Here is an 11,441-nt window from a genome sequence, read left to right as displayed (position 1 = left end):
AACATTATTGACGAAAGATGGCTCTTTTTTCTATTTTTCCTTTTATCTTTTTATACAATAGTCCATATACAATAATCAATGTAATTCATACTAATAACGACATAAGAGATGTAATACAGGACTAGGTTCTGGCACATTCTACAGCTGGGAAACTCTGACACAGCTATTGAAAAGGAATAGAGAGAGGCAGACAAAATTCAAATGAGACATCTCTAGTAGGAAAAAAAAAAGACAGCTGAAAAAAAGAGCTGAGAAAAGGAAGAGATGCAGATAAAAAGAGCAGAAAGAAGCAAGGCTATGGTGGAAGTAATAGTAGAAAAGGGAAGAAAAATAGCAAGAGAACAGAAAATAGCAGGCAGAGAAAGGGTAACAGGGAAAGCAACAGTAAAAAGGCAGAAGAAAAAGTCCAGAGGAAAGAAAACAGGAAAAGAGATGCAAGAGAAGGAGACTAGAGAAAAGAACTGGAGGCAAAAAGAGAAAATAAAACAGCTGGAGAGAGAAGGAGACAAGACAGAGACAACATGAGTAATAAATAGAGACATGAGAGAAGAGACCATTTTATCAGACACCCCAGATTCCCACAAATTTGACATAATTCTTGCATCAGGTCTAAAGTCTAATGAGCAAAGTGCAAAAATATAACTAAAGTTCATGTATCTTCTTTCAGTCTTAAATACTGGTTTCCAGATCAGACTCAATGGAAGTTGAAATCTGCTGTTTTGAACCAAACCTGATTCCAATTGCACCAGCCAGCTGATCCGTTAATTCCACAGCTTAGAATCTAAGAAATATTTCTTAATCTTTTTCTCTATCTCATTCATTGACTTGTTTCTGAAAACATTACAAGAAATTGCTTGTCCCTATTCAGCTTGAGCATTTCTTATAAAGAATTGTCATTGGGGGAGAAATTGGGGACCTTCAGGAAGGTGATGACAAGTTTTTGTGGTAGTGAACTTATATGTAGTCATTTATTCATGTTCTCATTTCTTGATTTATTTATTGAAAATAATTGTTGTTTCACATAATGTGGTCTTTGATTATTCTTGTAGTTTCTGTTTAGAAGTGTAACTCGAAAATTCTAAATTAAAAAATATAATAATAAGGAACTCCTTCTCAGAATGTTTTATTTCCTAGATGCTTTACATGCTAATTTTCTTCCTGTTATTATATTTTAATCCTTCCAATGCTTTTTCCCCCTTTTAGGTATCATCTAAAGTTCAAGTCACTAAGGGGATAATTCTATAACATAACCACACACTTCTACTTGCTGATTATGCAAGGTAAGAACAATGACATTTATGCATATTCGCATACATACATAACTGCCAAAAGTCTGCCTAAGTGCTATTCTATGAACACCCACTTGACTTACATAGTGCATATTTGCAAGGGGGCATACACATGAGAGGAGCAAAGCATGGGAAGGACTCAAACTTACATGCATAACTTATAGAATTTTTATTTATTGCAGGATTTTGATATACATTAGAGAGTCAAGTTACGGCCATTATAAAGAAGATATTTTATTCGATGTGGAAACTAAAACGTATAAGACCCTATTTTCCAAGGGATATATTCCGTAACTTGTCGCAATCATTGGCATTAAGCCATTTAGATTATTGCAATGGATTATATGCGGGTTGTAAAGTTCAGCTTCTGAAAAAAAACTCCAGACAGCCCAGAACACTGCTGCCAGATTGATATTCAATAAAACGAGATATGATAGCGTTACATCTCTTCGTCGGATACTACACTGGCTCCCAATTACGGACCGTATTATCTTCAAGCTTGGTACTCTGGTCCACAAAATAATCTATGGTGACGCCCCGGATTATATAATTGATTTACTTGATCTTCCGGTGAGGAACAGAAACAGATCCTCTCATAATTTTATGAATCTTCATTATCCCAGTTGCATTGGTCTTAAATACAAAACCACCTGCGCGTCTAATTTCTCCTACTTAGGAACGCAAATGTGGAATGCAGTACCGAACTGTGTGAAAACGCTGCATGATCATCGAGACTTTAGGCACTCTTTAAAGACCTATCTGTTTTGTAAGGCCTACCCTACTGATGCTACTCAATAGATTCTACATTATATTGCCTCAAAGGACCTTTTTATTCCTTATTATTTTGTACCTTATTTTACACATGTACCCCTCCCTTACCTGACCATATTTCTTATTGACTTGTAAGCCACATTGAGCCTGCTTGTGTGTGGGAAAATGTGGGATACAAATGCTGAAAATAAATAAATAAATAAATATACCACAAATTAAACCCCCTGTTTACTAAGCCATGCAGCAATTAGAGCATGGCAGTTGCTAGTGTGGCTTAGTAAACAGGGAGGTAAGCCTTTACAGACAGCTAAGCAGTTTATAACAATACCACTACTAATCATTTCTACAGCACTTCTAGACATATGCAGTGCTGTACACATTGTATGCAGGTGCTTTATCTGTCCCTAGGGGGCTCATAATTTAAAAGTTTTGTACCTGGGGTAATAGAAGGTTAAGTGTCTTGCCCAAGGTCACAAGGAGCTACAGTGGGACTTGAACCCAGGTTGCCAGGATCAAAGCCTGCTGCACTAACCATTAGGCCTCTCCTCCAAAGCTAATAAGCAGCTAATGTTGGGGGTGGGGGGGGGTGGGAGTGGGAAGAGAAAAGATGGAAGGGTCAGGAGGCAAAGGAAACAAGAAGGAAGGGGGAAAGTAAGAAGATGAGGAAAGGGTTAAATGGAAGAGGGATCAAAGGCTGAGGTGATAAGGAGGGTTTTAAGCAAGATTTTGAAAGCTTGCAGTGACATAGGAGTTCTGAGAGAGGAAGGGAGGGAGTTCCAAAGCTTGGAGCCAAGGAAGCTGAATGCAGATTCTCGAGTGGAGGATAATCGCAAAACCGAAGGATAGGAAATACAAAGAAGATTGTCAGAGCAGTGTGGAGGGTGTTTGCGGAGGAGTAAGGGATCAAGAGTCTATTTAAGTAAGCAGGGGGAGCAGGATAGTGGTATTTCAAGACCAACAAGAGTAGTTTATAATGGATGTGTGAAGATACCGGAAGCCAGTGTTCAAGACGAAGAAGGGGTGTAACATGGTCAAAACAATGGGCCTGGTGAACTAATTTGACAGCTGTGGACTGAATCAGTTGCAAACTTTTAATAAAGTAACGTGGGAGACCAGCATACAGAGGATGACAACAGTTGATTTGGGACATTATCAAAGCCAAGATAAGGGCATGAATAGAAGTGGGAAAAAGGAAGGGGCGAACGGATTTGATGCAGTGAAGTAGAAAGCTGACTAAACTACTGAATCAATCTGGGGTTTGAAAGTGAGGGTAGAGTCAAAGATCACCTCTAGAATTCTGACAGACAGATTGAAAGCAATGGGTTATCCAAGAGAGGGGAAAGGGAGAGTGGGCTATATCTACAGCATTTAGCTGCTAACACACCAGCTTTATGGCTGGCATAAGGGTTTGTGCCCAACTTTTAAGTACATATTTAAGCAGTTTCACTAATATTGTATAAAGGAAAGTAAGTGCCTATGTTCCTTTATAGAATTGTTTCCTACAGATGCCTTCTGGCACCCAGTTTAAGTGAGAGTTGAAAACTTATCTCTTTTTACAAGCATATGGAGTAGGTGAAGATTAAGAATAGATAGGCAGAAGTAATTTAACTGAAGCAATTTGATTGAATTGGAAAAGGTGCAGCAAAGGGCGCCTAAAATGATAGCGGGGATGGGATGACTTCCCTATAAAGAAAGACTAAGGAGGCTAGGGCTTTTCAGTTTGGAGAAGAGACGGCTGAGGGGAGACATGATAGAGGTATATAAAATAATGAGTAGAGTGGAACAGGTGGATGTGAAGCTTCTGTTCACGCTTTCCAAAAATACTAGGACTGGGGGGCATGCGATGAAACTACAGTGTAGTAAATTTAAAACAAATTGGAGAAAATATTTCTTCACCCAACGCGTAATTAAACTCTGGAATTCGTTGCCAGAGAACGTGGTGAAGGCGGTTAGCTTGGCAGAGTTTAAAAAGGGGTTAGACAGTTTCCTAAAGGACAAGTCCATAAACCACTACTAAATGGACTTGGGAAAAATCCACAATTCCGGGAATAACATGTATAGAATGTTTGTACGTTTGGGAAGCTTGCCAGGTGCCCTTGGCCTGGATTGGCCGCTGTCATGGACAGGATGCTGGGCTCGATGGACCCTTGGTCTTTTCCCAGTGTGGCATTACTTATGTACTTATGAAGTTCTAGGTCTGATAATAATACTTGATCCGTATATGTCTTTGGGGCCCTTTTACAAAAGGGTTGTCACATAGCAACCCATAACTACTGCCGGCCCAACGTGAGAGCTGTTGGTAGTTCTACCCCCAGTGCATGCCATTTCTGGCAGGGGGGGTGCCTGGCAGTAATCGGGCAGTGTCGTGTGTTGCCCGGTTACCACCGGGTTGGTGAAGGAACCCTTACTGCCACCTCAATGGGTGGCGGTAAGTGCTCTCCCCTCAACTTGGTCACACGGCAAGTGCAAACTTACCACATGGTCATTTCTTTTTCAGCCTTTTTACCCACTGCGTTAAAAGGACCCTGATATGCAGCAAAAAAGGCTGCTGTCGCTAGCTCAGGGCCCCTTTTACCACAGCTTAGTAAAAGGGCCCCTTAGTTATTGAAGTTTTTGTATTTGACAGTATATTGTGTTCATTATATGTTTTTATGTATATACTAGTAAAAAAGGCCCGTTTCGGTAGGCAATGAAACGGGTGCTAGCAAGGTAATCCCCCACCCTCCCTCGCTGTCTCGCTCTGTCCCTCCAAGACCTGCGCCTCCCTCCCTCTCTCCCTTCCTTCCTTCCGAATTCCAGACCCCCCTCCCTCCCTTCCAGTTCAAGGCCACCTCACGCCCCTCACACCAAGTTACAGACTCCCCCTCCCTCCAATTTCAACACCCCCATCCACGCTACTGACCCCTGGACCCCCTGCCAAGACCCTCTCGACCCTCACTTTCCGGTGAAAACCCTCCCCCACTGCCGTCACATACCTGTGCTGATGGGGGACCCCAACCCCCCGACAGCTGAAGTCCTCTTCTCGTCTGACCGGCGTTGCTTGCTGAATGGTCTGATCAAGTTTCTGTGCGTGCGTCTGATGTCAGACGCACGCACAGAAACTTTATCAGATCATTCAGCAAGCAACGCCTCGGCAGCCAAGAAGAGGACTTCAGCTGTCGGGGGTTGGGGTCCCCTGTCAGCACAGGTATGCGACGGAGTTGGCTCGTGCTGCTATGTTGTGATTGGGCACTGTTGCTGCTGACGCACCTGGAAGTGGGAGACGTCATCATTTCAGGAGATGGATACAGAAGCACGAATGCCTCAAGGCTTATGTCCACGCAGTCAGGTTCAGAACATTGGAGGTGCGTTTTATTATATAGGATATTTTGTTAACCGCAGAGAACATTTTGGATTGTACGGTATATAATTTTTTTAAATGAACATGAGATACATGAGATTCACCACCTTCATGATTCTCTTCATAAAGGTGGTTAAATAAATCCTAATAAATAAATATACACATGTAGATTACCTTTTCCCTCCAAATTCTATATAGGTCAGCCAAAGCTGGGTGCATATCTTTCTGGTACCTATCTTTGGGTGCCATTTACTGAATCCAGTCCAAAATTTATGACTAAGTGGTATTCTGTGGGTACAACCAATATTCAATGGTGCACAATTTGCAGGGAAGAGTTTGGGCAAGCAAAAAGGCAAGGTACACATTTGCATGTGTATATTATAAAACAAAACAATAATTTATGCGTATTCTTTAACAATCTAGGTGCTAGCATTTAAATCAGCTCTATGGTCAGTATAAGTGCTTATGCTTAAAATATAGACACAAATATGATCTACTACACTAATCCTATATAATAATTTGCACCTCCAACGTTCTACGTCTGGATGCCTGGGTTTGTAACACAATTCCCATTGGTCCGCCCTCACGTCTGAACGTAATGGCGTCAGAGGGCGGATCAATGAGAGGGAAGGGAAACCAGCACCAGCCAGCCACAGAACATTGGAGGTGAGGATACAATCGCAGGAGAATCGCCCCCTCCCTCCCCCTGTCCTCCGAGTTCCAGGCCCCCCCTCTCCTCCAAGTTCCAGGTCCGCCTCCCTCCCTCTCCTCCCCTCCCCTACGAGTTTCATACCCCCTCTCCTCCGAGTTCCAGACCCCTGCGCCTCCCTCCCTCTCTCTCTCTCTCTCTCTCCCCTCCGAGTGCAAGCCCGACCTGCGTTGTTCGCCCTTCTGGAAACAGGAAATGAGGGCGAGACCAGAGGCAGAGCTGAGACAGAAGGGAAGGCAGGCTGAAGTGCCGTGCCTGCTCGACTTTCACTGCTTCCGTTGGACCCCGAGGTAAGAACGTTTAAATTCAGGCCGGCACGCAGAAAGGCGAGGGGCAGGCGGAGGATTGGGAGAAGAGGCCGGGCAACGCAGGTCGGGCTGCCACTTGGAGGAGAGAGAGAGAGAGGGAGGGAGGCACGGGAGTCTGGAACTCAAAGAAGAGAGGGGGCATGTAACTCAGAGGGGAGGAGAGGGAGGGAGGGGGCATGGAACTCAGAGGGGAGGGGGCCAAGCTGGAACTCAGAGGATAACCTTGCTAGTGCCCATTTCATTTGTGTCACAAACGGGCATGTTTTACTAGTATTCTATAAAGAAAAGTAGGCTCCTACTTTTCTTTACAAAACAGGATCTAAATGTTTGTGGAGCCTAAGAATAGGTGCTCCCTTTATAGAATTATCCTCCAAAGGGGTAATTCTATAACAGGGTACCTAGGATGAGGAATTAAGCAGGTGCTTATTTCATGCCCTATTCGATAAAAAAAAGTAGGTGCCTATACTTCTGTATAGAATACTAGTGTAACTGGCCAAAAACATGTGTACATTTAGGTCCAACCATTTCCACAAGCCCCATACTGTGCACAGTATGTTGTTTTTTCAGCTTCTATATAGGACTTCAATTGGGTAGAACATTGCTATGCTGCTAGTTGTTATATAGGTCTGCCCTGTTTTTTTTGGTCACTTAAGCGCTGTTACGATAGGTTTTTTTTCCTTCATAATAGGGAGTTCGTTTTCGATTGTGGCTTTTTTTAGAGTGTCCTATGAAACCTGTGATAGAAGCCGATATTGGAATGACATCTATGTAGGCTTCCTAAGCAGTTGAGGCTTCATTTGTTTGAAATGTTTTTTGTATGTGGTAGCTGGCAATATTCTTTCATTGTCATCTTGAGAAAAAAAGCATTATTTTGATTTTACGTGCAAAAACAACCCATTTGGATACACTGACCCCTAAAGAAGAGGTACCATGAGAAGAAAAGGAAATTCTATAGAAAATAAAAAGAAAGGCATTTATGCGCATATATTTACTCACTGACTTACCTTGTTCAAAGAAAACACCCCCTTTCTGAGGTGCTTCAAAATACCTACTTCAAAATACCTACATAATCGAACGGGGCCAGCCATCTCTAACGCCGGCCCCATCAAGCGGCGTACCTGACTGTATTATCAAAACAAGATGGCTGGCCATCTTTCATTTCGATAATACGGTCGGGGCCAGCCAAATCTCTTAGAGATGGCCGGCGTTAGAGATGGCCGCCATTGGGTTTTGCCGATAATGGAAACTAATGGCGGCCATCTCAAACCCGGCCAATTCCAAGGCATTTGGTCGTGGAAGGAGCCAGCATTTGTAGTGCACTGGTCCCCCTCACATGCCAGGACACCAACTGGGCACCCTAGGGGGCACTGCAGTGGACTTCAGAAAATGATCCTAGGTACATAGCTCCCTTACCTTGTGTGCTGAGGCCCCCAAAACCCACTCCCCACAACTGTACACCACTACCTTAGCCCTTAGGGATGAAAGGGGGCACTATCCCAGCACAAAATAATCTTGTGGAAAACATTTACACCTAAGCACATTCTATAAGTTTGAGGTGCGGTATTTAGAATACGCTTAGTTGATATCCCAACGCCTAAAACTGCATGCCTCCATTTACACCAATGAAAACTTGGTGTAAATCCCTGCACATAGATTTATACAGACTGAACCATATACTATAACAAGGTGCGTAAATTTGTCCGTGAAATGCCTATTTCCTCTCGTAAGGCCAAGCCCCTTTTGAACTGTGTGCTTTAGAATTAAAGTGCGGTTCATTACAGAATACGCTTAGCAAGTTGTGCGCGTAAATTCTAATTATTGGCAATTAGTGCTCATTGCTGCTTGTTAAGTGCTGTTTTCAACACTGATTAGCTTGTTAAGTCAATTAAGTTACATGCATTGTTACGGAATACGCTTAGATTTCAGCGCAGAATGCTAGGTGCAATATTTAGAATCTGGCAGATAGCTTTTGATTGGTCAGAATGGGGATTTCCAACTTGATCATAACCTCTCATTCTCCATGATTCTCTTAGGGTCATAATCCTAGTACTTTTATGGTACAGTGATGTTGTAATATTTACAAAGGGGTCCCTTTACCAAACAGCAGTAAAAGGTAGCCTTAGCACGCACTTACGCGAGTCATTACTACGTGCTAAAGCCATTTTCATTGGTGGGATAAAATGGCTGATTTTCAGAATTTTTGAATAATGCCAACACACTATTATAAAGAACAACAATTCAGAGCATATTCAAAAGCATGGATTAATGAGACAAAGCCAACATGAATTTAGTAAAGGGAAATCTTGCCTCACCAATCTATTACACTTCTTTGAAGGGGTGAACAAACATATGGATAAAGATGAGTTTGTTGATATTGGATTTTCAAGAAGCATTTGACAAAGTACCTCATGAAAGACTCCAGAGGAAAATGATGAGTCAAGGGATAGGAGGTAGTGTTCTATTGAGAATTAAAAACTGGTTAAAAGATAGAGAGTAGGGTTAAATGGTCAGTATTCTCAATGGAGAAGGGTAGATAGTGGGGAAAAGACATCCGAGGGGGAGATACGATAGAGGTCTATAAAATAATGAATGGATTGGAATGGGTAGATGTGAATCGCTTGTTTACTCTTTCCAACAATACTAGGACTAGGAGGCACGCAATGAAGCTACAAAGTAGTAAATTTAAATCGAATCAGAGAAAATATTTCTTCACTCAATATGTAATTAAAGTCTGGAATTCATTGCCAGAGAATGTATTAAAAACAATGAGATTAGCGTGGTTTAAAAAAGGTTTGGATGGTTTCCTAAAAGAAAACTCCACAAGCCGTTATTAAAATGGACATGGAGAAAAGCCACTGCTTATTTCTAGGATAAGCAGCATAAAATATATTGTAGTGTTTTGGGATTTGCCAGGTACTTGTGACCTGGATTGGCCACTGTTGGAAACAGGATGCTAGACTTGATGGACCTTCAGTCTGTCCCAGTATGGCAATATGTACTTAGTTCATGGCCATTAGAATCCCTACTGCCACCTATTTTGTAGGAGGTAGGGACTCATGCATTAAACTTGTGCTAATCAGCATGTGGCATTGTAGCTGAGCTAATCAATTAACTCAGTACACACCTACTCGCTGCCCCCAGACATGCCCCCTGTGCCAAAAAAATAAATCTTATTTTTTAGCATGTGGGTAGCAAGTAGGCACAGCAAAATTACCACAGGATGCCTCAGTACACTCCGTGATACGCCATTTTTTGCTGTGCTAAGCATAGGTCCCCTTTTGCCGCAGCTTCATAAAAGGACCCTTGAATGAGGAGAAAAATGAACAACCACTTTGCCTTATTTTCACTGACTTTCAGTGCTGTAATTCAGATTTAAAGTGGAGATGAGAACGGGTTGAGTTAGTAAGAAGTAGAGCCACTTGTCCAGACTTCAACCTTAGTTTTAAATCACAGACTGTGAAGGAGCCTGTTGACATTTTTCTCTGAGAAGGAGGTTCATTGACTTGGTGACTGTAATAAGGCCACTGCCCCTCTTTGCTAGTGGGTAGAGGCCACATGTTCTACACCAAAGCAGATCAGTGAAGAAAGAGGGTTTCGAGAAGCCATTTCTCTTCCAGGTGCTTAATTTTGATTGGGAACTTTTTCCCTTTTGATCTGTAACCTAAAAATGCTACTCGTGTGGAATTGTAAGGACTTCCCATGACATTTAAGGGGGAAAGTATGAAATAATGATAGAGGGCTGTTATAGAGTATGTATGTGGTGTACAGCGCTGCGTAACCCTAGTAGCGCTTTAGAAATGTTAAGTAGTAGTAGAGAGGAATTCAATTCTCATAGCTTTTCAAAGAAGGTGGAAAAGTATAAGAGGATCATTCTGTACTATGGAACAAATCAGAAGGAAAGAACTGTCCCTATATAAAAATGAAGACTAGAGTAGACAAATGGAATGAATTATTCATATACTTGTCTCAACATTGAATGAAATTGAAGAATCGTGTACTGCAGGTTCCATTTTGTATAGTTCTCTCCTAAGTTTAGATTACTAAATATGTGATGGTAAATTGATTGGAACATTTGAATATGTTAGACTTTTGATTTAAAGCAACATTTTAAGACTGTCAGACAAAGACCAGGTCGTGGGTTCAGCCCTAGCTATATATAATGCTGTTCACCTTGGAAGTCAAAAATATGTTTTTGTAGACTAATTTCCTCTGTGGTTATTGGAGTGGTGCTCACCAGGAAGAGCATCTCTGCTCTGGTATGGTTGTCCAATTCTTGATGTCTTTTATCAAGCAATCTTGCAACCTGCTAAGCCAATCAGTAAGATTAAGGTTCTGTTTATGTTTATTAAGTGTATTGATATCATTTGTCCTAATTTTTCCGTTATTATTATCTAAATATAGATGGGAACAAGTGTTTACTCTAATAAGGCAACTGCAATTTGGTTATAGAGGAAAAGACTTCAGACTCCCGGTCACAGCTGTTTATACTCAAACTAAACTAGCTGACCGCTCTGCTCTGCGTGTCTGACATTCAGTTCACGCTGGCGAGAATCCTCATCAGTCAGAAAAACCTCTAATACATCGATCTATCAATTTCATATATTCCTTCGATGTGTAACTATTACTTAGATAATACTTAGCTGTGGTTTGTGCTAGGGCAAATTCTACTAGTCCAAGCCCAACGGCGAGCTCCCGCTTCGCTCGTAGCTTCTTAAGGAGCCGGACAAACTAGCCCTTCTCCGCACCTATAACCATATAACAAATAATCATCAGATCAGTTGTCATCTTAGTAGAGAAAAGTAAAAGTTATTATTATCTGTAAATTCCAGATTAGTACTTAGCTTTTCAGCCACAGTAGATAATGTACGGTGGAGACCCATTATCACCGACATAGATCCATGTTTCGCTAGATGCTGTTTCAAGGTAGTCTCCTGCAGAATGAATCATAAAGGAACATTTAGAACTCACTAGTATTCAAATTTTAACGCCCTGATGTACGATCATGTGAGAACTGATCTACCCTA

Source organism: Microcaecilia unicolor, chromosome 8 (assembly GCF_901765095.1).
Source record: "Microcaecilia unicolor chromosome 8, aMicUni1.1, whole genome shotgun sequence".
Classification (NCBI taxonomy): Eukaryota; Metazoa; Chordata; class Amphibia; order Gymnophiona; family Siphonopidae; genus Microcaecilia; species Microcaecilia unicolor.
The sequence above is the reverse complement of the archived record's forward strand: the minus strand, read 5'-3'. Positions refer to the sequence as shown.